We start from the raw sequence: 27951 nt of genomic DNA, 5'->3' as shown, positions 1-27951 counted from the left end.
CCTTCAGTATTCATTCCATGATACCACCAACCATAGGTTGCATCTTCCAAATGTAGAGTTGAAAATTGAACAAAATCACTCTCCTTCATGGGGTCAAGAGTGAAGAATGTATATAATTGTTAGAAGATTGACAAGATTGGAAGATTGGTTTGATGATGATATGTTACATTCATGAATAAGTTTTTCATTGATGTCAACATAACATATTTGATGTCTTCTATGGTATCTGAGTGAAGAACAATACAAAGATTAAGTTGGTACAGATGGCTAGTTGAGCATGATAACCACTTGAGGTTATGGAGATACTTTTGAGTATCTAGTATATGCAGTTAACATCAAAATCATAAAGGACAAGTCTAGAAGTTATGTAAGTTTTGGTGATGTCTATTTTGAGATAGAGTATATAGAGTCATGTTCTAGTAAACTTGCTATTTCTCCTAGTAGATTTGATATCTTGAGGATAGAGGTTGAGGACATGAAGAAGATACGTTGAGGATGACATGGCTAAGCTTTCTCATCATAGTATTGCATGTACATAAAGTTATTCAAGTTGAAAGGTGAAAGATTAAGGTTATCACTAAGTGTAACATGTTCTTAGTAAGGTCCCATAATAATTAATTAAGAAGGACTAATAGACGACTCAAGGGATTTTTTTATGGACTTGGTATAAAGGAAGGACATTTTACTTTATCTTGATGTGTGATGATATGATTGAATGATCAATGATAAGTAGTAGAGAGTGTAGAATGAGGAGTTGAGTAGAGTAGTGCAAAAGTGAAGGAAACTTCATTGCTGACATTTTGCTAAGTGATCTGAGGTTTGATATTTGGATTTGAGGTTCATGACCTAGTCTACAAGGTCTAATTGTGATTGGTCTAGTTGACAAGACAAAGGAATGAATAGATGAAAGAAGAAGATACCAGTAAATTACTTGTTTAAGCAGTGAGCTCTTCTTGTAGTTGAAATTGCATGTTTGGGTAGTGGGCTCTTCTTGCATACATTGTACCAAAACTCCTAACAGGGATTCAAAGTCTCATAACAGGGTTGAAATCTCCTAACAGGGATTCAAAGTCTTTTGACAGGGACTAATTATACTAAATGTTGTGATAGACTCCTAACAAGGTCCATCCTCTAACAAGGAATATTTATATTAGTACAACATCATATGGGCATCATTACCACTAGGGTTTTCACTTTGATCAAGGGTTTCCCTAGTCAACATATCTGGTGTAATGGTGAATGTGCATCTTTGTATGGTTGCTATTTACTTTGGTTGAATGGTTAAGTTTGTTCAATAAAGATAAGTGTTTTAATTGTTGGATAACTGATTCACCCCCCCTCCCAGTTATCTTGGTGGACTATTGCTTCTAACAATTGGGATAGGAAAGATAATTTGAAGTTTGATGGAACAAACTATGATAGCCAGAAAGAAAAGATGAAGACATATTTGTTATGTATGGGTCTGGGATATTGGATCTTGAAAAAATCAGTGAAAAAAATCATCAAAGAAAATGAGTTGGAAAGTTTCTCTAAAGTAGAAAGAGATCTTTTCATGTGTGACATGAAAGCTAGGGAAGCACTATTGACTACACTTCCTTAGATTGAGTATAATCAGGTAAAATCACTTCCTACTTTACATTTGATTTGGAAAGCTTTGAAAAATAGTTTTGAAGGTGATTCACACTCTAAGAAGTTGAGGCTACAAAGTTGGATTTGTGCATTTCAAGATGCTAAGATAATGGAAGATGAACTTGTAAGAACATATATAGGTAGGATATCAAAAATTAGTGCGGGTATTAAAGCTCAAGTAGGAAACAAAGAAGATGATGAGGCTATATGGAAGATATTGAAGACTCTAACACCACCATTCAAGCCAATAGTTTAGATGATACAATTGTTGATATCTTGTACCAAGGATTTCATAAAGGAGACATTTCTCAGAAGACTTGAAGCAGTTGAGAATGAACTTAGACAATTCAGAGAATTAATTATAATAGAGATAATTTTCAGTGCCTTGAATATTCAACCTAACCTATCAAGGAGCACAAGTTCTAGAGGAGATTTTGCCAGCAGTAGCAGATTTGAAGAAAACAAAAAGATTGATGAAGTAGTAGCCCTTCTGGTAAGAAGAGAGAAATGAGGTAAGAAAATATTTAAATGTTGGACTTGTGATGAGTATAGTCATTATGCATCTAAGTGTCCTAAAAGGGAGAAAATGTATAAGGGAAATTAGAATTTTAGAAAAGATAGAGATTTTTTGTATGAAAATGAAGATAATGATTTTGATAATCAAGAATTAAGTGCTAGTGATGATGATATTGGATTTGTGGCAATTAAAGAGGAAATTTTAGAGAAGGTAGCTTTGATATCATAGGTTGAGAATGAATCTGGTGTGAAGATTAAATGTTTAATATAAGATAGAGGAGGAGAATTTACTTCAAATGAGTTTAACATGTTTTGTGAGGAAAATAGAATCAAGATATAGCTATCACCTCTAAGAACCCCTGAATAGAATGGTGTTGCAGAGAGAAGAAACAAGTCTATAATAGAAGCGAATAGAGCTATGTTAGCAGAAAATGATGTATCCAAGACATTTTGGAGAGAAGCAATGAATACAATAGTCTACACTATGAATATAGTTCAAGTTAGGAAGGACACAAACAAGACTCCTTATGAATTGTGGTTTGGTCACTCACCTACAGTTAAGTACTTTAGAATATTTGGAAGTAAGTGTTACACAAAGAGAGATGATGACATTGGTAAGTTTGATGCTAGAAGTGATGAAGCTATGTTTCTTGGTTATTCATTGAAAAGCAAGGATTATAGATGTTATAATCAGAGAACTTAGACTATTATGGAAAGTGATAATGTGATAATTGATGAGAAATTTAGAGTACAAGAGAGAATGGTTGATTACAATTCAGATGATGATGTTGTTGTTGCTAAGATAAGAAATGATGAGGTATTTCTTGAGACTAACAATGATTTGCAGAATGAAGGAGAGAAAAGGTAGGAACAAATCTCAGAACATTTAGTAGAGCCAAGAGTTGAGATAACAACTCCTACTTTAGGAAAGAACATGATAAAGAATCACTCATCTGAACAGATCACAGAAACAAGAAAAGTTAATGAAGAACTATGCTTGATATCTCAAGTTGAGCCAAAGAATGCAGATGAAGTATTTAAAGATGACTATTGGAAGAAAGCTATGAAAGAGGAATTGGATTAGATAGTAAAGAATGAGACATGAGAATCAGTCCCCAGACCAATAGATAAGAATGTGATAGGAACTAAATGGGTATTTAGGAACAAGATGAATGAGCAAGGAGAAGTAAGAAAAAAAATAATATTGGTATGTAAAGGTTACTCATAGCAAGAAGGAATAGACTATGAGAAGACTTATGATGCTCTAGTTGCTAGAATAGAAGTAGTAAGATTATTCTTAGCCTATGCAGCATAGAAGAAATTTAATGTATATCGGATGGATGTCAAGTCAACATTTCTGAATGGAGAACTTAAAGAAGAGGTATACAATTAGTAGCCTGAAGGATGCCCTTTGACAGATGACAAGGACATAGTATGTAGACTGAGGAAAAAACTGTATGGATTGAAGCAAGCACCCAAAACCTAGTTAGCAAGGTTGGACAAGCATTTGACAAAGCTTAAATATAACAAAGGTATGGAAGATAGTAATCTATATTGGAAAGTAACTAATGATGGTTTGATAATCTTGGTAATATTTGTTGATGACATCATACTTGGAGGAAATAATGAAGAAAGTAAGAAATTTGTAGAAGAAATGAAGAAAGAATTTGAAATGAGTATTATAGGAGAGATGAAATATTTTCTACGATTGCAAATTGTACAAAATAAAGAAGGAATCTTTATTTCTAAGACTAAGTACCTAAAGGATTTACTAAAAAGGTTTGGTTTGGAAACATGTAAACCTATTGGAACACCTATGGTAACTGGACACAAGTTATCTACTAAGGATGAGACACCTACTATTGAATAGAAGAAGTATAGATCTATGATTGGAGGTTTGCAATATCTAACTCACACAAGACCAGATATAGCAAATGCAGTTGGAATTGTTGCAAGATTTTAGGTTGATCCCAAAGAAGCACATTATGTAGCACTGAAAAGGATATTTAGATATCTAAAAGGAACTTCAAAATTTGGATTATGGTATGATAGATCTAATGATTTTACTCTAAGTTCTTATACTGATACACATTGGGCAGGCAATATGGATGATAGAAAGAGCACTAGTGGAGGAGCTTTCTTTCTTGGAGGAAGATTGGTTTCTTGGTTAAGCAAGAAGTAGGATTGTACATTTCAAAGTACAATAGAAGTAGAGTATGTTCCAACAACAAATAATTGCAATCAAGTTACGTGGATGAAGTAGATGCTAAAGGATATAAGGATAGAAATCAGTGAACTTGTTGTTAAACATAGTGACAACACAAGCATGGTAAATATGTCTAAGAATCCAATATTGCATTCAAGGATAAAGGACATTTCTATTAAGTATCATATGTTGAGAGAAAAAGTTTCAAGAAAGGAAATCAGATTTGAGTATGCGAGTAGTATAGAGGAGATTGAAGATATATTCACTAAGCCTCTTCCCAAAGAGATTTTTGAGTATTTGTAAGGTATGCTTGGGGTTATGGTTCTTCCTACATTAGAGTAGAAGATGCAAGAGTGCACTAGTCTAGGGTAACAAAGCACCATTGTTCATCTTGATTAGACGCTGATGCTTCCTATATGGGGGAGTATCTATGATGGACAAAGTCATTCAAGACTCTTATTGATGTTGTTGAATAGTTCCTTTTGACATTTGAGCTGAGTAAGTAATAGTTGTTGTAGAGTTTGATGCATAGATGTTAGTTGCAGAAACCTTTGACATTGATGTCAATGGGGGAGAACTATGGCATGAAAACATTATACTATGGGGGAGAAGTATTGCAGGAAAGCATTATAATTGTTGGTGTAAATAATTATTCACAATTTACACTTACTTAAGTTTACTTAGATTAATGCATTATTTTAATATTTATTTATTTAGTCACCTAGGAGTATGTGCACTCTTGTGAGTTGTCATGTTGACAACACATGAGTTTGCATCTCATTTATGCACATGGTGTCTACAACAAATGAGTTAGCACTTTATTTGAGCACATGGTGTCATGGTGTCTACAACATCTCCACAAATGGGACACCTTGTCATGCTAATCCTCTCATTGTTGCATGTACATTCATGCACAATGGAGGATGTGTGCTTAATTTTCAAGCTTATCTCCTGGCACTTTCTAGAGACATTCTAGATGGATCTTAGAGGCCTTTATTTATAGGCACTCCTAGTGTGTACATAAAATCTAAACATAGAAATGTATCAGGACATGCTATGATATATTGATCATACTCTTTTTTTTGGTCTATAGTTGTGCTTGTGTTCGAGTTCTTCGATCTTGGGTGAATTTTCCCTAAGAAAAATTCTTATATGGTATCAGAGCTCTCAAAGAATCTCTTTCCAAAAAGCCATCTGAGACCATCTTGTTGCTTCAGCACCTCGACTCGAATTTTGAGTATTGTAGAAATTGAGAGTGTCTAGAGCTAGATTTGACCTCGCCATTGCATCTATAATATTGATTCGGTGAAAATGGGCTATAAAGTTGCCTACCCTAGGCCAAAGTTGATCATGAGGCAATTTTTTTTGCAAACCAACACCTAAAGGTCCGATTTGCAACCCCAGTATGATCATATTTTAGATTTGCAATCTAATTTTTAGATCTAGTATTTTTTTTTTCTCTGTGATTTTTGGATAGCTTTTTTGAAATATTATATTTTTGTGGCCAGGATGCCCTATAGAGAATTTTTTTTGGTACAAGCACTGAGCAATCACACCCTAGCCCTGCACCTTGAATATTTTGTAGGATTATTTCATTATACATACATCGAGTACATTATAGTCTAACTTCCACTTAATGGCAGGCAAGAGTGGCACCATTTTCCAACAACACAACATAATTGACGAATAGAGACTAATTGAGATCATCAATCTGTGGCCAAGCCATTTACCTTGATTTTGTGGCATTTTTTTTATAAAGTCATCAAAGTTATAAAAAACCATGAATGTGGGATTAAAACTTAAAATCGGTGATAAAAAAGAAAAAGCTTGGCCTTGCTATTTCCCTATCCGTGGTCACATTCTGGAAACCCCTGCTTCTTCTTCCCAACCCTCGATGGCAACAATCATTAATCCTTCAGTGACCTATTAAAACCAACAACAACATTCAAGACTCCATGGCGAGGAAATCTAGCTCAGCTTTGGCGATTTACCCATGACCGGTGGCAAAAGTATAACCTCACTCTTTGGCAACCGCTACTAGGTTCTCTGCACTAGATTTTCCATTTTTCTAGTGGATAGATTAACCCCAACTCTCCATGGACATGCGACACACTTTAACGATGACACATAACACCACAAGACTCCTCCATGTTTGCACGAAACTCTGCACTAGTAGACAATCACCATGTGGATACACGTAAACAAATCAACCAAAATAGTCAACAACACTATTCCCTACCACATCATAGGACACATTGGAATATCTGTGCAACCCTATCACCTAACCATACACCCACGTAGGCTAGACATGTATCAATCTATACATTTTTGTACAGTTCATACATGCTGACATCATCATTCGTACAAGACATGTCATCACTGATATCATCCAGGGGGCTAAAGTTTGCTGATGTCATCATTCCACAGGATTAAAATTGATGACCATTTTACCGTCATTCTTAGGCATTTTATATAGCTACGATAGTCATTTAACTATCAAATTTAAGCTCATGGTTTTCTACTCAGACCCTCTCCTAATTCAATTTTGATTTGGTAGCCCAAATTTGAGAGGCCATAACTCGAACATCCGAACTCCAAATCAAGTGTATTTTTTTTGATTTTGGGTAGAATTTCCTGAGCTCTTCATTGGTGCTATTCTTTTCTAGTTTTGGTGCATAGATTTTTTAGAAATTGCATTTTTTGGTGAGTGTACCTATCTAATCTTGCATTTTTAAACTTTAAATGCTTAGTACGGGCTCATCTAGACCCCTTTTCAGGTTCCATTTTTTTGAAAGTGTGTTTTTTTCATCTACTATCTAGATCTACATTCAGATAATAGGGTTGTGTGGACAAAAATATCAGTTTCAGCATTAGGGCCTTTTTTGCATTGTATTGCTTTTTAAAATTGTTGTATATTTGAGCTATAGTGCTTAGTTCTAGATTTAGGCTTCAAAAGGCGATTGTAATAGGAAAAATTAGAAGTCCATCTTGTGCATTTTGACAAGTGGCCTATTCTACATGCATCACTTCTAAAGCACCAAATCATTCATTAGGGGGGGTTCTTTCATTTTTTCTTGCATCTTTGGGGGTTACATTGATTAGTCCATCATGGAAGAGGAAGATTTGATTATCCTGACACCAGACAACTATCAAGAATGGATTCAATTGGATATCCCATATCTTAGTTAGCATAATGCACTACCATATGCGAGAGGGCTTTTATATGATGAGGACACATGTTCCATCCTTTTTCATGCACTCTTTCTCTATATGGATATGGAGGTTATGGATTCACTTGATGACTTGAAGTCAAAATATTTATATGACATTTGGATCCATATTTGGGAGAGGTATGGAGATCTACACATTCTTCCATTCCCCAAAGATCTTTTACCTCCAGTTGCAGCTGCATCCTATCTAGATGAGATCACACCTCCAGATGCTCCTGTTGCTCCTACTGATCCTATTTCAGCTACAAATGCTTCAAATTTAGTGCAGCAGGACACCTCATGTCTTCCTACTTTACCTTCATGCAATGAATTCCTACTAGACATTGCATAGTTGTTCGTGGAGTCTCATATTGAAGATGTGGGGGACATCCTTGATGATATTTGTCTTCTCTTTGAGGTGAATTCTTCATCTATTGTCACAGTGATCAATTCATGTACTCCAATATGGTAGGGTACACATTATCATCTAGCTCTTATAGTAGTGGATGACTACATGGCATACATTTTAGGTTTGTTCATAGAGTCACACATCATAGACTTGGGAGACTTCTTTGATGATATAGTGCTTCTCTTTGATGAGGATGATCCTTCTACAGTTGTTGTGAAGGCTCACTTTGACCCTTATGTCCATTCTCTACATGATCAGTCTTTGCAAGCTTATGTGATTGTAGATCCTTATGTAAAACAAGTGTAGGAGTTCTCTCTATCATTTGAGGTGACTATTGGTTCTTTGAAATAGGTTCTACATCAATCCTTGCTAGATCTACACTTCTTCTTAGTAGTTTTGGAAGGAGCCACCATCAATATTGACACAGGGATAGTTGAGTAGGTTTTAGAGACACCTTTCATCATTGAGATTCTTTCCACACCTAGGGAAAGCATCTCACTAGTACCTCTACCATTGGTTCTTCCAAAGGGTAGGAACATCATTCAACGATCATGGATCAGCTTCTACATTGGAGCATTTCTCACTGGTCGGCACACTACACTTAGGTGGGGACTACCTTGTCTCCTTCTTCTCCTTTATGGGGGGGAATTTTTCCTCTTAAGGGATTTTTTCCTTCTCCCATTTCTCTCTTGTATATACTTGATGTATGTCATAATGGGGGGTCTCGATTACTCCATCCATCCATGCATCTTATCTTTTCATCTCTCTTTTTGGGGAAGGGTTTTTCCCATAAGGTTTTCCCTCTTTCTCCACATTATGGGAGATTTCATTTCATTATGTACATGGGTACCTAACATGGCCTAGTAGCTAGGACCCACTATGCACTTCATCCTAGTTTTCGTAAGCTTAAGGGCATTCCCCTAAGTTGCACTTAAGGGGGGCTGTTGGTGTAAATAATTATTCACTATTTACACTTAAGTTTACTTAGATTAATGAATTATTTTAATATTTATTTATTTAGTCACCTTGGAGTATGTGCACTCTTGTGATTTGTCATGTTGATAACACATGAGTTTGCACCTCATTTATGCACATGGTGTCTACAACATAGGAGTTAGCACTTTATTTGAGCACATGGTGTCTACAACATCTCCACATGTGGGACACCTTGTCATGCTTATCCTCTCATTGTTGCATGTACATTAATGAACAATGGGGGATGTGTGCTTAGTTGTCAAGCTTATCTCTTGGCACCATCTAGAGACAATCTAGATGCATCCTAGAGGCCTTTATATACAGGCACTCCTAGTGTGTACATTCAATCTAAACATAGTGATGTATCAGGACATGCTATGATATATTGATTATACACTTTTTTGGGTCTACAATTGTGCTTGTGTTCAAGTTTATTGATCTTGGATGAATTTACCCTAAGAAAAATTCTTACAATAATAAAGGAGAAGTTTTGGTATTGATCACATTGAGGTATGTCAATTGAGGAGTATGATTGATGTAGATGATTTGAAGACTATTTATATTTTGTTGGTATTCTTGGAACTAAATGTTTTTCATCTATGTTGTCATTAATGCCAAAGGGGGAGATTGTTGTAAGATTGGAAAGATTGGAAGATTGGTTTGATGATGGTATGTTACATTCATGATTGAGTTTTTCATTGATGTCAATATAACATCTTTGATGTCTTTTGTGGTATCTGACAGAAGAATAGTAGAAAGATTAAGTTGGTACGAATGGCTAGTTGAGCATGATAACCACTTGAGGTTATGGGAGATACTTTTGAGTATCTGGTATACGTAGTTAACATCAAAAGTAGAAAGGACAAGTCTAGAAGAAGTTATATAAGTTTTGGTGATGTTTTTTCTGAGATAGAGTATACAGAGGCATATTCTGGAAAAATTCTTATATCTCCTAATAGATTTGATATCTTGAGGATCATGGTTGAGGACATGAAGAAGACATGTTGAGGATGATGTGGCTAAGCTTGCTCATCATAAAATTGTGTATATGGAAAGTTATTCGAGTTGCAAGGAAAAAGATTAAGGTTATCATTAAGTGTAACATGTTCTTAGTGAGGTCCCATAATAATTAATTAAGAAGGAATAATGACCGACTTAGGGAATTATTTCATGGAATCGGTATAAAGGAAGGACATTTTACTTTATCTTGATATGAATGAATGATCTGTTGGAAATGATTGAAAAGATTATGAGGGAGATTCTTGGAAATGATTGAAGAGATCATACATAAAAAGTAATGGAACTGGTAAAGAATGTTCTCAATCATTGTTTTGTCATTGATGTCAAACTTGCTACTTGTAGGAATGACAATTTATTTAGTGATCGAAATACTATCAATTGGTTGATTGACAAGAAGGAAGCAATCAATAAGATGTAGCTAGAACACCTAGAGAAAGGATGAAGTTATGATGTTACAATGAAGTACAAAGATCAGCTAAGCCATTGATGAAACAGTGTATTGATGACATACTCTAAGACATAGAGAATGAGCACACTAAAACACACCAAAGATGTAAGGTTTTAGCTAAGTCATTTGTAAAGTCTAACTAAGTTTATTAGAGAGAGAGTCGAGCAAGCTAGTTAGTGCCGAATAGATTCCTAGTTGAAGCTGAGCAAGTTCAACTTCAAAAAGTGCCGAGTGAAGATCAAATGTCGAGCAAGATTCAAGTGCCGAGTGAAGATCAAATGCCGAGCAAGATTCAAGTGCTGAGTAACACAAAAAGTGCAAAGTGAAGATCATATGCTGAGTAGGATATAAGTGTCGAGTAACATAGAGGTGCCGAGCATCAATAAACCAATAATGCCAAGTTGCTGCATTATCTCAAAGATGGAAGATTCACCAGATCTAAGCCGACAAGGTTGTTATCTAGAATTCTGTGAATCAAATAAAAGACAAGAGTAATGTGGTGGCACAAAACACCATGTAAAATGTTTTTGGAGAATACAACTGGACTTTAGACAAAGTTTTTAGATAAGAGCAAAATATGGGATAGATACATTGTACCCTACCTAATCTACCTGAAACCCTAAAATTGGAGAGGAAGAATCGAGCAGGAAAGGGACTCCAAATTTCTATTTAAGGAGTGATAAGGTCACGAAGCAAGATGGAAGCAGGCCAAGCATGAAAGCATAAAGTGTTGAAGGAGGTGCTAAGGAGTAAGAGAGAACAGTTACTCTACTTCAATAGATGACCACATATATGGTTGCATTGGTATGATGAGTAAGAAGAATCAAGGAGACAAAGCTTGAGATGACAAGCTATCAGAGCTGAAGTGATTAAAGCCAAGCAAAAGGATTGAACTAAAGTGTAATATGAAATCTGCAAGATATGTTGTAAGTTTTATCAGATCAAAAAGCCATTATTGTTACTCTCTAGCAATTGTAACAAATAGTTTAAATCCTATGGACTTAGGTTGGTTTAATAGCCATGTTGTAAATCCTTTAACAAGGTGACATTCAAAGAGAATGTTCTAAAGTCCTTTGACCAGGCCCATTCCTAACAGTATGGTGAAATCCTCTAACAAGGTCACATTTAATAGTGTGTTGTAAGCCTTTAACAGGGCAGGCTTTTAATAGGGCATCACTTTAGAAGAGTGAGAATTAAGTAGCATGTTACTGGTGGTTTTTTCCAAATTGGGTTTCCATGTAAATCACCGTGTCATGTGTTGATCTTGCATGTTTTATCCTTGCATGTTGATTTGTTGTAACTTTCTAAGATGATTGATTTAAGCTTGGATGGATGAAAAGTTTATGTGCTCATTATAATTTTAGAAAAAGTATTATTAGGGAATTTAGACCTTGAATAAATGATTCACACCCCCCCCACCCCCCTCTCAGTTATTCTAAAGAAATCTAACAATTGGTATCAGAGCATTCCTGCTGACTTAGTTTAAAGGGGCTAGAAGTAGAAAAAGATCAAAATGCCTAAGAGAGAAGTTCCCAAGCTCAACAAAGACAACTTTTTCGCATGGAAAAGTTTGATGAAGCTACATCTTGGATCTATAGGAGATTATGTCCAAAATTCAATTGTTATTAAACATGTTGATCCAACTGGTACTCTTACTGTAGAAGATTTGAAAAAAAAATAGGAACACAATTAGACAATGTTGGAGATTGCTTCGGCACTCAACTATGCCGAATTCGATGATATCAAAGGATGTAACAATACATTTAAAATGTGGAAAGCCCTATCAGAAATATATGGAGGAGATTAGAATGTCCAAAGAGCAAAAAGAGAAAGCCTCAGAGGAAAGTTTGATGATATGAAAATGGAGGAAAGTGAGAATGCTACTCAGTATGGCGCTAGAATAAAGGAAGTGGTAAGTGCAATAAGATGTTTAAGTGGTCAATTGGATGAAGATATTGTTGATAGTAAGTTCTTAAGAACCTTGCTCCCTATCTATGCTATCAGAGTATTAGCAATACAAGAACTAAGATGTGTACCAGGAAATAATCTAAGTTTTGAAGGTACAGTGGGTAGACTCACTACATTTGAGTTATCTAACTTTGACAACTACAGACCTGAGAATGTTGAAGCTTCTTTCAAGGCCAAGCTATTGCTGAAAGATGTTGAATAGGTGAAATCAAAGAAAGGAAGAAAAATGAAACATGTATCCAGTGATAGTAGCACTGATGAGGAAGATGTGGAACAATTGGAAGCATTACTAGCTAGAAGATTTCACAGAGGAAAAGGGAAATTCAAAGGTAAGATGCCTATAATTTGTTTCAATTGCAATGAAGTAGGACATATTTTTGCAAGGTGTACACAGAAAAAGGATTACAAGGAAGGCAACAAGTACAAATACAGAAGAAAAGATGATAAGAGAGATTACAAAGACAAAGGCAAGAAGTGCTATATTGTTGAAGAGAACTTTGATGATAATGATGATGAAGTTGTTTATGTAGCCATGAAGGACCAATCTGATGAGGAAGAAACTACAACACTGGTAACATGTATGAACAAGAATGATAGATAGATCATAGACAATGGATGCTCACATCACATGACAGGAGACAAAAGTAAGTTTGTTAACTTTATATAGTATGATGGAAATAGTGTTAGATTTGGTAATGATGCTCCATGTCAAATAAAAGGAAAAGGCTCCATTAAGATTATAGAGAAAATTTCATGTGATAATGCATACTATGTTGAAGGATTAAACTACAATTTGCTGAGTGTCTCACAGTTAGGCAATGTAGGATGCAAAGTAGAATTTGGAAACAAAACTACAAAAATCTATGATACTGATGGTAAACTGATAGGAAAGTGAGATCAAACAAGAAGTAATCTATTTTACATTGATATGGATGATGTTTCTTTTTTTGTTGCAAAATTTGATGATGAATGGTTATGGCATAGAAGGCTATGTCATGTAAACTTTGACAATCTGGTCAATATCAGTAAAATGAAGAAAGTCAGAGGTTTACCTAAACTGAAGAAGCCTGACAATATCATGTGCAAATAATGTCAGCCAGGAAAGATGACAAAGTCAAGTTTCAAAAGTAAAAACTATACATCTAAAGAAGTACTTGAATTAGTCCATACTGATTTATGTGGTCCAATGGAAGTACAAAGCTACAAAGGAGATAAATATATAATGTTGTTTTTTGATGACTATTCCAAGATGATGACTGTTATGTTCTTAAAACAAAAATTTGACGCTTTTCAAATGTTTAAGTGGTATGTGGCTAGAGTTGAAAAGGAAACATGAAAGAGTTTGAAATGCCTGAGATCAGAAAGAGGTGGTGAATTCACATCAAATAAATTTGAGATATTTTGTAATGACAAAGGAATCAAGAGACAAACGTCAGCTCTTAGAAATCCTCCACAGAATGGAATTGCTGAAAGAAGAAATAGATCTATGATTGACTATGCCAGAACATTAATGATAGAAAAGACTGTTGCTTTAAAATACTAGAGAGAAGCTATAAGTGTAGCTATTCATACACTGAACCGAGTACAAGTCAAGAAAGGTACAAAAACAACACCTTTTGAATTATGGTATGGTCACTCACCCAATGTAAAACATTTCAAACTATTTGGTGTCAAATGCTTTATCCGTAAAGATGCTAGAAATGGAAAATTTGATGCAAAAAGTGATGAAGGCATATTCCTTGGTTACTCCACTAGAAGTAAAGCATATAAGTGTTTGAATACTAACACTAACAAAATTATGGAAAGTGTAAATGTAAACTTTGATGAGCATACAGAAGTCCAAGTTAAAGAACCAAAGAGAATGAATGAATATAGAACCTTTGTGTATTCTCATGAAGGAATGCCTGTTGACGAGGATGCTGTCAATCAAATTGGGATTCAACAAAAAATTTTAGTTTCAACCGAATCACAACTAGTGAATGCCGAGTTACATTCAGAAGCTGAGTTGCAGAATGAAGAAAATGCACAATCTAATCCTGACGTCAGTTCACATGAAAGAGATGAAGAACAACCTGTCAACTTAGTACATAGTGACCCTGAATCTGAAAGATCAAACATGGAAACAAGGATAGAACCAAGATTGTCCAAATATGTAAAAATACATCACCCTACTAAATAGATAATTGGTGACAAAGATACAAGACCAATGACAAGGAGTAGACTAAGACATGAATCATGTCTGATCAACAAAATTGAACCTAAAATAGTATATGGTGCACTACAAGATGATGACTGGTATAAAGCTATGGAAGAAGAGATTGATCAAATAAAGAAGAAAAAAACTTGGAGTTTAGTTCCCAGACCAGTTGACAAGAACGTGATTGGCACCAAGTGGGTATTCAGAAACAAGCTAGATGAGAATGGCAAGATTACTAGAAACAAGCTAGACTAGTATGCAAGGGTTATTTTCAAGAAGAAGGATTAAAATATGGGGAAATATTCACCCCTATTGCTAGAATGGAAGGAGTAAGAACTTTACTTTCATATGCTGCATATAAAGGTTTTAAAGTCTATCAGATGGATGTAAAGTTTGCTTTTTAAAATGGTATATTGGAAGAGGAAGTCTATATTGAACACCCAGAGGGATTTGTTGATGAGAATAATAGGGATATGGTTTGTAAATTACATAAAGAACTCTATGGTCTGAAACAAGAACCCAGAGCATGGTATGAGAGACTTCACAAATATCTAGTGCAAATAGGATTTGAAAGAACTAATGATAACAGCAACATGTATATCAAATTAGAAGAAGGTAAGGATATTATTGTATCTGAAATCTTTATGGATGACATAGTTTTTGGAGGAAAGGAAGTACTTTGCAATGGCTTTGCTGACAAAATGAAACATGAGTTTGAGATGTCTATGTTTGGAGAGATCATTTTTTTTTTTGGTTTACAAGTACATCACCTAAAGCATGGTATATTTGTGACACAATCAAAGTACATCAAAGAGATACTTAAAAAGTTTGGATTAGAGGAGTCCAAACCAGTCAGCACACCAATGGCAACAGGAAATAAGCTATCCAAAAATGTTGTATCAGCTGAAGTCAATCAAACAATGTACAGATCCATGATTGAAAAACTACAATATGTTGTACATAGCAGACCAGACATAGCATTAGCAGTTGGAATAGTGGCTAGATTCTCTGCTAATCCCAAAGAAAATCATCTCATAATAGTAAAAAGAATAATGAGGTATCTTAAAGGAACTGATAACTTTGGTCTATATTACAAAAAGAATGAGAATTTTGAGCTCAATGCATATACAAATATAGATTGGGGAGGCAACATTGATGACAAAAAAAGCACAAGTAGAGGTGCATTATTTTTAGGTAAAAGACTAGTTACTTGGACTAGAAAGAAACAAACATGCACATCCCAGTCCACTGCAAAATCAGAATATGTGGCAGTAGCAGTCAATTGCACAAACATTGTGTGGCTCACACATCTATTGAAAGGAATGAAGGAAGAGGTAACCAAACCTATGATATTGTATTGTGATAATACAAGTGCTATAAATATATCCAAGAATCTAGTAATGCATGAAAAAACCAAGCATATTGCAATCAAGTATCACTATGTTAGAGAATTGGTAGAAGACAAACAAGTGAAATTGGAGTACATTCATAAAAAGGAACAAACTGCAAATATCTTCACAAAACCGTTGCCCAAGGATGCTTACGAATATCTTAGAGGAAAGTTGGGGGTAATGCCCCTAACTCAAGTAGTGAAAAGCAACAAGGAAGCTTCCCTGCATCAACAGGAACAAATCATTGAAATATCAAAAGAATGATGCAGAGGATGACAGTAGAAGCAGATTCTCCAAATCAGTCAAAAGCATGATGATAGAGGGAGAAGACATCAAGGCAAAAGCTTATATTTTGCATGATAAAGATGCTACATCTTTTGCATTTATGTCAAAGAGGGAGATATATGCAGAAACTGATCAATACAAGCAAGAAGGAGATATACATGAAAGAGGGAGATATATGAGATCAATAGTAAAGATGCAGTAGTCAAGAAAGAAGTAGAAAATGTATATAATTTTGGTGGTAACTAAGTTGATCAATTGATCAATTTTGGTTTGCCATCAATGCCAAAGAGGGAGATTGTTGGAAATTATTGAAAAGATCATGAGGGAGATTCTTGGAAATGATTGAAGAGATCATACATGAAAAGTAATGGAATTGGTAAAGAATGTTCTCAATCATTGTTTTGTCATTAATGTCAAACTTGCTACTTGCAAGAATGACAATTGCTTTAGTGATCCAAATAATATCAATTGGTTGATTGACAAGAAGGAGGCTATCAATAAGATGTAACTAGAACACCTAGAGAAAGGTTGAAGTTATGATGCTACAATGAAGTACAAAGATCAGCTAAGCTATTGATGAAACAGTGTACTGATGACATACTCTAAGACACAAAGAATGGGCACACTAAAACACACCAAATATGTAAGGTTTTAGCTAATTCATTTGTAAAGTCTAACTAAGTTTATTAGAGAGAGAGCCGAGCAAGCTAGTTAGTGCCGAATAGATTCCTAGTTGAAGCCGAGCAAGTTCAACTTCAGAAAGTGCCAAGTGAAGATCAGATGCCAAGTAGGATTCAAGTGTCGAGTAACACAAAAAGTGCTGAGTGAAGATCAGATGCCGAGCAGGATAAAAGTGCCAAGTAACATAGAGGTGCAAAGCATTAGTAAAGCAATAATGCTGAGTTGCTGCATTATCTCAAAGATCGAAGATTCACCAAATCTAAGCCGACAAGGTTGTTATCTAGAATTCTATGAATCAAATAAAAGATAAGAGTAATGAGTTGGTGGCATAGAACACCATGTAAAACATTTTTGGAGAATACAACTGGACTTTAGACAAAGTTTTTAGATAAGAGCAAGATATGGGGTAGATACATTGTACCCTACCTAATCTACCTGAAACCCTAAAATTGGAGAGGAAGAATCGAGCGGGAAAGGGACTCTAGATTTATATTTAAGGAGTCATAAGGTCATGAAGCAAGATAGAAGCAGGTCAAGCATGAAAGCATAAAGTGCTGAAGGAGGTGCTAAGGAGTAAGAGAGAATAGTTACTCTGCTTCAAAAAATGACCATAGATATGGTTGCATTGGTATGATGAGTAAGAAGACTCAAGGAGACGAAGCTTGAGATGACAAGGTGTCAAAGCTAAAGTGATTAAAGCCAAGAAAATGGATTGAACTGAAGTGTGATAAAAAATCTGCAAGATATGTTGTAAATTGTATCAGATCAAAAAGCCATTATTGTTACTCTCTAGCAATTGTAACAGATAGTTTAAATCCTATGGACTTAGGTTGGTTTAATAGCCATGTTGTAAATCCTTTAACAAGGTGACATTCCAAGAGAATGTTCTAAAGTCCTTTGACCAGGCCCATTCCTAATAGTATGGTGAAATCCTCTAACGAGGTCACATTTAACAGTGTGTTGTAAGCCTTTAATAGGGCATCACTTTAGAAGAGTGAGAATTAAGTAGCATGTTACTGGTGGTTTTTCCCAAATTGGGTTTCCACGTAAATCACTGTGTCATGTGTTGATCTTGTATCCCTGCATGTTGATTTGCTGTAACTTTCTAAGATGATTGATTTAAGTTTGGATGGATGAAAAGTTTATGTGCTCACTATAATTTGAGAAAAAGTATTATTAGGGCATTTAGACCTTGAATAACTGATTCACCCCCCCCCCCTCAGTTATTCTAAAGAATTCTAACATGATCTATGTTAAGTAGTAGAGAGTGTAGAATGTGAAGTTGAGTAGAACAATGCGAAAGTGAAGGAAACTTCATTGTCGATGTTTTGCTGAGTGATATAAGGTTTGGCATTTGGATCCAAGGTTCATGACCTAGTCTACAAGGTCTGATAGTGATTGGTTTAGTTTATATGACAAAGGAAAGAATAGAGGAAAGAAGAAGATACTAGTAAATCACTTGTTTGAGCAGTGAGCTCTTCTTGTAGTTAAAATTGCATGTTTGGGCAGTGGGCTCTTCTTGCATACATTGTACCACAACTCCTACTAGGGTTGGAATCTCCTAACATGGACTCAAAGTCTCTTAACAAGGAATCATTATACTAAATGTTGTAATAGACTCCTAACAAGGTCCATCCTCTAATAAGGAATATTTATATTAGTACATCATCTTATGGGCATCATTCCCACCAGGGTTTTCCCTCTGATCAAGGGTTTCCCTAGTCAACATATCTGGTGTAATTATCTATGTTTATCTTTATATGGTTGCTATTTACTTTGGCTGAATGGTTAAGTTTTTTCAATGAAGATAAGTTATTTAATTGTTGGATAAGTGATTCACCCCCCCCTCTCAGTTATCTTGGTGGACTATTGTTTCTAGAAGTAATATTTGCAACCGTGCTCTAGCTACAAATTTGCTTGATCAATCAAAAGTAGGTATTGTAAATTTTCTTATTTTATTTTAAAGTTCTCTCTTAGTTATGTCTTTCTCTCTCCTATACTCTTTCTTAGGCATCAAAGTGTTCATTATGTCTACATATTCTTTGAAAGGCATTGAACTTTGAAAGTCATCATCTACGCTATTGTAAGAAGCCTTCAATATGATCAAGTTTCCTATAACTTCTTCCATTGGATTAAGGGATGAATTTAGTACCAGTGGCTCATATTTAGCTAAGGAAATAGTTTTTGTTGATTTAGAGGGTGGGGGTCTCAAAATTATTTGTTCCTCTTAAGTTCTCCACTCTCCTTAGTAGATACGACTCCATGGAGTTTTTTTGTCTATAACTGTAGAGATTCTTTAGTTTCTGCCAAACTATCCACTATTTTCTTTTGAGTGTTATGGATGTCTTGGAAGATTTTGTTTTCCATCTCATCTGGGTCAACCATTCTTATTCCTTCCCTGGATTTTGTGCTTTTATTTCCAATTTAAGGTTTGGTTAACTTTTTTTATTCTTTTCTTGTTGCAAATATCTCTTTTCTCTTTTGCTTAGTTGAATGCAAACTTCTACAAACCCTTAGGCTAGCTACATGTCCAAGAATGCTGCCAAAATGCTTCCAAACCCTCTAAAAAGAGTGCATAAATATAAATTACAAACAAGAAGGGATAACAATTCAAATTTTAATAATATTTAACATTTTTTACTCCATTGGCTGTGAAAGATCAAACCTTTTAACAAAACTTTACATTTTAATCCTATTGGACTTAGCAAAATTTATTAATTTTAATTATTTTGAAAAGGTGACATGACAATGTACCAAGAAGAAAGGGAATGTTTATGATGAGTGTTTTTTCAAAAAAACACTAAGAATGTTATTTTTTAAAACATTTATAGTAAAGAATGTGTATTTGCAATAAGAGAATAATTTTCAAAAATTAAGTTTATGAATCCATGGAACAGGGAGGGTATTGAGGTATTTACATAAATACTAATTATTCAAAATATTCTCAATTGAAGTTGTCTGATGTAGGAGAGTTGATAGAAATAATTCTTCAAATATTTGACACACACAAAGAAATTTTTTTTCTTGTGAGATTTTAATAATATTTTTTTATAAGTAAAGGGTTATCTCCTAGTATCATATCTCAATTGTGGATGGGTCAAAAAAATCAAATCAAGGTGCTAGAAATTATAAAACACCTTAAAACGAACATATACATTCAATTAAAGATGATGTGATCATGACCTTTGAATGAATGCCTTTTTAAGGTTTTTAATTTTTCATGTTCAAAATTTTATATCAAAGGGACCTTTGATTGAAGTTCATTCAAATTTCTCTTTGGTGTTCATATTATTTTTGACAAAGTGTTCGTAAAAAATTTCTATTTGAATGTAGGATGTGGACCATCAAACAAAGTCACCACGAGTCATGAAATTTTGCAAGATTGTAGGCCTCAAATTAAGGGTTTCAAAGATATATTTAATATAGTTTATGATTTATTTTTTAAAGTTAATATAACATTTTACTAACCTATGAGTATATGTTTAATGTACAAAAATAAAAATACGAAACTATCTACACACTTCCTTGTTTCAATAAAAATAATACTTTTGATCAAAAATGTATTTATGGAATCACTCTAAATTATTAAAAAATTGAAGTATAAAATTAGTGATAAATAAAGATATAACTTGTGTTTTAAAAAATAATAACAATTATGTCTTAATTCGAACAAAAGCTATGCATTGTTGAATAAATGTACTAATTAAAATTGTTGGTGTAAATAAGTATTCACTATTAACACTTTACTTAAGTTTACTTAGGTCAATGTATTATTTTATTATTTATTAGGTGAGAAACTTAGGAGTTTGCATATTATTATGAGTTGTCATGTTGATAATACTAGAGTAAGCAACTCTAATTTAGCACATGGTGTCTACAAAACTAGAGTTTGCATAATTAATTGAGTTGTCATGTAGACAACATAGTTATTCGCACTCCTATTTTAGCACATGGTGTCTACAACATAATTTTGCATGCTAGACCTTTGTAAGCTTATCCTCTCATCATCACACTTAGTCCTGTGCTTAATGGAGGATAACCCACACCTGGTGGACATGTGCCTAGTTGTAAGACTTATCATGTTGCTAACTCCTAGGCATTCTAGATGCATCTTAGAGGCCTTTATATACAGGCACCTCTAGTGTACTAATCATATCAATTACAATGAATTGAATATCATATCGTTATTTCGATCATACTCTTTTGGTCTACTATTGTGCTTGTGCTTGTGCTTGAGTTCTTTGGTCTTGGATGATTTTTCCCTAAGGTATATTATACATGGTATCAAATCTATACCAAATTCTTACATGGTATCAGAACCTGGGGAAATTCTCTTCACATAACCATTCGAGACCATTCTTGCTTCAACATCTTGACCCAAATCTAGAGAATCCACAAATATTGGGAGTGTCTAGAGCCAAAGTGGACCTCAACCATTGTATTTAGAATGATGATTTAGTGAAAATTGACTATAAATTTTCCTATATTGGGCCATAGTCAAATTTGAGGCAAATTTTTTACAAATTAACACTCGAATGCCCAATTTACATAATTGGTATGATCATTTCAGATCTCTAAATTTAAATTTTAGATTTTCATATTTTATTATTTTAGTCTCTACAATTTCTCTGCATTATTTTTCAGATTTTCATATTTTGTCCAAATTTTTTTGGCCATCAAGCCATTAGGGGAGATATTTTGTAGGACAAGATTGGAGCTTTTTGGTAAAAAATAGATATTTGCATCATATGTAGAAGGTCAAAAAACCCCCATATCAACTTTTGTTTCACCAAAATCAGATATTTGAGGTGAAACTTAGAGTCATTTGTTTTTTGGAGGCATGATGGTGGTGATTCAGGAAAATTAATAACATAGGTGATTTTCAAACAACGATATCTCCCTCATACAGACTCCTTTTTTTGAGCAATTTTTTGTTTTGTTTTGGGGTAGAATTTCATGATCTACACATTGGTGTAGGTGGTTTGAGATCTCTATTCTTGAATTTTTCTACAACTCGCAAAATCCCAAATTTTGCCACTTCAAATGTTTAGTAGGGGCTCATTTGGGCACATAATCAAGTTCTATTTTTTTTGAAAGTGCATAATTTTTTCTCTACTTTCCATATTTGCAATCAGATTATAGGTTTGTGTGGATATAAATTCAACTTTAAAAAATAGGCCCTAAATTAGCAAGTGGCTATAAAGTGCTTGAATCATCCATTAGGGGGGTTTCTTTGATTCTCTCTTGCATTTTGGGTGGTGGATACATTCAATGATCTCATGGAGGAGTTTTGTCATACATGTCAGCAAATTAGACCCTGTTGACAAAAAGGAACTATCACAAATGGAGTGTTTTAATCATTGATTATCTAAGAAGCGAGCATAAGGAAGTATTTCCTTATTTATGTTCCAATGAAAAAATCTTTGATATTGAAGAAAAACCACCTATTAACAAATTTTTTGATATCATTATATTGAATATCGATTCAAATTGTTGGCCTATCATTAAAAAGCTCATTCACCCTTATGATATATGGATGGCTCTTTGGAAAGAATATGGAGATCCAACAATTCCTCCTTTTCTAGAGGACATGCTATCTTTAGTCACTTCTGCTATGGTTCCTTCACCTTTAGATGAGATCACACCTCTTGATGTTCCTATGCTACTACTGATCCAGTTCTAGCCATAGATGCTTTTGATTCAATGTAGCAGGACACACTATGTCTTCCTACTTCAGCTTCATGGGATGAATTGCTTCTAGATATTGTAGGTCTATTCGTGGAGTCTCACATTAAAGATGTGGGAGACATCATTGATTATATTCATCTTCTCTTTGTTGAGGTGAGTACTTCATCCAATGCTATCATGATAGGTCCAGCACAATAGGTTACACCTTATCTTCTAGTTCCAACATTAGTGGATGACTTCTTGAAAGATATTTTAGGTTTGTTCATCGAGTCACACATAGTAGATTTGGGAGACTTTATTGATGATCTACATCTTCTCTTTGATGAGGCAAATCCATCTTCAATTGTTGTGAGGGCTCACTCTGACCCTCTTGTCCATGCTCTACATGATCAATCTTCATAGGTTGATGTGATTGTGGATTTTTATGTACAATAGTTGTAGGAGGTCTCTTTATCATTTGAGGAAACTGTTTGTTCTTTGTGACATGTTCTACATCCATCCTTGCTAAATCTACACTTTTTCTTTTTTGCATTATTGGAAGGGGCAACCATCAAAGTTGACACAAGGATAGTTGAGCAGGTTTCAAAGACATCATACATCTTCAAGATTTTTTGTGCACATAGGAGAAGCATCTCACCTATACCTCTACCATTGTTTCTTCCAAAGGGGAGGAACAATATTCAATGCTCATGGATCAACTTCTACATTGGAGCAGTTATCACTGATTGACACACTACATTTTGGTGGGGGGGGGGACTACCTTGTCTCCTTCTTCTTCTCTTTTATGGGGGTCACTTTTTCCTTGTATGGGGTTTTTTCCTTCTCCCATTTCTCTTTTGTATATACTTGATGTATGTCATAATGGAGGGGTCTTGATTACTCTATCCATCCATGCATCTTATCTTTTCATCTTTCTTTTTGGGCGAGGGTTTTTCCCATGAGGTTTTCCCTCTTTCTCCACTTTATGAGAGATTGCATTTCATTTTTTACATGGGTACCTAACATGTCCTAGTAGCTGGGACCCATTATGCATTTCATCCTAGCTTTTGTAAGCTTAAGTGCATTCCCATAAGTTGCACTTAAGGGGGCATGTTGGTGTAAATAAGTATTCACTATTTACAATTTACTTAATTTTACTCAGGTCAATGTAGTTTACTCAGGTCAATGCATTATTTTATTATTTATTATGTGAAACACTTAGGAGTTCGCATACTCTTATGAGTTTTCATGTCGACAACATTTAAGTAAGCAACTCTAATTCAGTACATGATGTCTACAACACTAGAGTTTTCATAATTAACTGCGTTTTCATGTAGACAACATAGTTATTCAAACTCATATTTTAGCACATGCTGTCTACAGCATAATTTTGTGTGCTAGATCTTTGTAGGCTTATCCTCTCATCATCACACTTACTCTTGTGCTTAATGGAGGACAATCCAAACCTGGTGGACATGTGTCTGGTTGTAAGACTTATCATGTTGCTAACTCCTAGGCATTCTAGATGCATCTTAGAGGCCTTTATATATAGGAACCTCTAGTGTACTTATCATATCAATTCAAATCAATTACAATGAATTGAATATCATATTGTTATTCTAATCATAATCTTTTGGTCTACTGTTGTGCTTGTGATTGAGTTCCTTGATCTTGGGTGATTTTTCCTAAGGAAAATTCTTACAAAAATATTATAAAGTAAAATATATTAAAAATTTGTTTAAAAATGATAAATAATTATTTTAAAAATAAATAATTAGAATGTTGACACAAAATCTAAAAAACACTACTTGAGATCATCTTCAAGTTAGTTACTATTTTTTGCTACATGTGATATTAAGTAAAATTTTGATTTAAACTATTGATTTCAATGCCCCACTTAGACAAAAAAATGGAGCATTATTATGGGATTGCCTTGGACAAAGATACCTAATACCTTCCTTATACAAATGGTCTTTAAGTTGTGTGGGTTCTAAAATAACCTACTATTGAGGACCTATTCTTCATCTTTATATGCATTATTTTATAGTATTCAACATTGGTACATATTAGGTTTGAAATTGTAAAAGAGGGAAAGGATATATCATTTTAATTATTTTTTAGTTTAGATCTACTATCTAAAATTCAAGAATCATAGATATATTATGTAATTGTATTGTGACTGACATGCATTATGAGGTTAAATAATGTTCTTGCCATGATTGTTTGCCACATAGGGTAAAGTTTTATACATAAGATAATGAAATTAAATGCAACATAATATATATAGTATAGATAACTCACAACTACATTTCCATTAATCTCATCAATGCTTTATAGTGTACCGGAATAACACCAACAATATTTGTCTTTCATCCTTATTAAATTTTTGAGATCACTACAATTGTAATAGCAACAACATGTTTTGGTATGTATTTTCAAAAGGAAGCCATCTCTCATATTTATATCAAGAATAAGTCTTTAAGAGACACGTCCCTTTAAGGGACCTCTCTATTTTTTCATTTGATAATTAATATAATAATAAATTATAGTGTCACACACACACACACACACACACACACATCATTTATATTAATATCTCTCATAACTTATACTTTAGATATATATAAATGATATCTCATAATTATATATATTGTTCTAGGTTTAATAGATTGAAGCTACTAAACATCAACACTCCCTCTTAGCTAGGGAGGATAAACACAAGACATAAATTACACCAATGGTAACACTAGGAATACCAAATTTTAAGGATATTTTTGATCAAAAGATATACACCATTTTGATATCACATTTGATACCATGAGTATTGACCTATCAGAATATCAACACATGATATTCACCAAATACTTTGAATATTGGCATATCATAATATAAACACATGATATTCACCAAGTACTCAGTAAGGTTTTATATCTCATTTGATATTAGAGTACTAGCTTATCAGAATATCAACACATGTTTTTCACCAAATTCTCAATAGGGTTTGATATCATATCTGATATATGAGTATTGGCCTATTAGAATATCAACACATGATATTCAACAAGTACTCAATAAGGTAATGGGCTATATGAATATCAAGTTATATGAAACTCACCAATACCTATCCTGTATCTATATAAACAACTCATAGACCATCAAGTAAATGACATCTGACACTTATATTTTTATTTACAAGAATAAATCTATCATGATCTATTTCAACATTTACATAAAATTTATATCATTATTTAAGTGATTGTAAGATCATCCCCTTCCAATAACTTCTACAAATACAAGTGATAATGATTTGGAAGTCACCACTTCCTCATGATGTACATATGGGGTAGGGACAAACATACATGAAGTCACCACATATACTATCATGTGGTATTGTCATGACATCCACCATTAATCATATTAGAGAATACAATTTTCACCTCAAACTTATCTCTCATAGACAAGAACGTATTACAAGGGATTGCACTTGGAATTTTTTTTCCACAAAGAATCACTAACATTTTGACCTCCTTGTCAAGGTTACTAATAAAGTGTCAAAACTCCCTCTAAGTCTGATATCAACTTTTCTGCTCTCTTACTACAAGGTTATCTCTGATGAAGTTTTAGACTCCCTTTGAATCTACTATCATTCTTCTAACCTTCCAACATGTAGTTTTTCCATGCTTCACTAGTTCAATAGGTAACATGATAACATAAGGTCTTCTAGCCTACAAACATAAAAATTTATGACATGAATCATATTCCTTTAACTGCTATAGTTTCTTATCATTGGAGAATCTATCTTGATATGGTCTACTCCCTCTTAATCAATATAATCAAGATCATCAATGAAGTTAATCATAGTAATAACATGTAAATGGATAAACTTGATTTCTCTATCCATATTTTAGATTCTATTAATCTTGATATGGTAGATACTCTTGATGATGATTCTAATGCATATGTTAGTGATGACAAATATGAAAATATTGATATAGACTATGATTTTCCTAACATATTTTCTACATAGTTAACACTTAGGCCTAGTATTTGTTAGGATTAAACCATAGATAGAAATAACAATTACATGCAAATATAAACAATATCAAAAAAAAATTGATCACATAGAAAAGAACACAAGAGACCAAATATTTAATGTGGTTCACCCAATCCCTAGGCTACGTTCACCAAACAACAAGTTTGATAGTATTACGATCCAATGATTACAACCTAATTACAATTTATAATCCTTTAAAGCTCAATACTATCCAAAGAACCAATTTTCACATCGCAACAATGAAATTATCCTTAACCCTAAGCCCTTTTATACAAGTATTTTTACTACTTTAGGGTTATAATTAATAATTACATGTTAGACCAAAATCCTGATAAAATAAGGCCAACCTTTTTTTATTATGTATAATACTTCCCTGATCAGTCACCACAAACTAACAATATTAAGCACAGTAACTCCCAGTAGATTCCTTTTTTGGATCTAGTTGTGGTTTCTACTATGTTAGATGTTTTTGATCTTGTTATTTTTTGACCTTTACATAAAAATATAGACCAAAATTGGGAGGGGGGGGGGGGGGGGGGGGGTTGTTGTATGGGAGGGTCAAGCAACATTCTTAAAGTAGACTTCTCTAGCATGGTAGTCTTTGTGTGTTTATGTTGTATTCAACACACATCCATCTCAAAATCTATGCATATAAATTGAAATACCAAATTAAGCATATACATCCATAGCATGAAAGTAAAACATTAACACATGTATGACACCAGATATTTGGTTAACCAAAAACCCTCCAAGGAGAAGGTAAAACTAGAGTGGGGATAATACCCATAAATCTTCACTACTACAATAATAAAGTGTATCCAATGAAGGTTACAATGCTTTGATCTTGAAACATGATGTACCTTATGAAAGGTCTACTCTATTAAAGGCTTACAAGATTGTTAGATCTCACCTTGTTAAAAGATTTCAACACCCTATTAAAAGTGTGCTTGGTAAAAGGACTTCAACTTACAATAAATTAAGCACCTATTAAAGGATTTATAATAGATTATCAAGACTAATTTTTTAAGAGATTTAATTGATTCACCTCTTAAAATGTCTCAACAATAATCCTTTAGTTAGTACTCTCTTGCTTGATTTCAGATCACCTCTTTCCTGATGTGTACTTGATCCTTTCTAATCAGATGTATCTTTGCTATCTTTTGATTCCTTTCCTCTATTCTCCTCTAATTGATTCTGAAATATATTTCAAATTATAAATCATTAGTCACAATGAATGCTTTATTTGTGCATACAAACTTCTGTCTTTCTCCTTACACCTCTAAATTTTTTAGGGTT

This window comes from Cupressus sempervirens, chromosome 2, assembly GCF_028749045.1.
Source record: "Cupressus sempervirens isolate cs-2001-9-10 chromosome 2, ASM2874904v1, whole genome shotgun sequence".
NCBI classification, from domain to species: Eukaryota; Viridiplantae; Streptophyta; class Pinopsida; order Cupressales; family Cupressaceae; genus Cupressus; species Cupressus sempervirens.
This window is presented reverse-complemented; position numbering follows the sequence as displayed.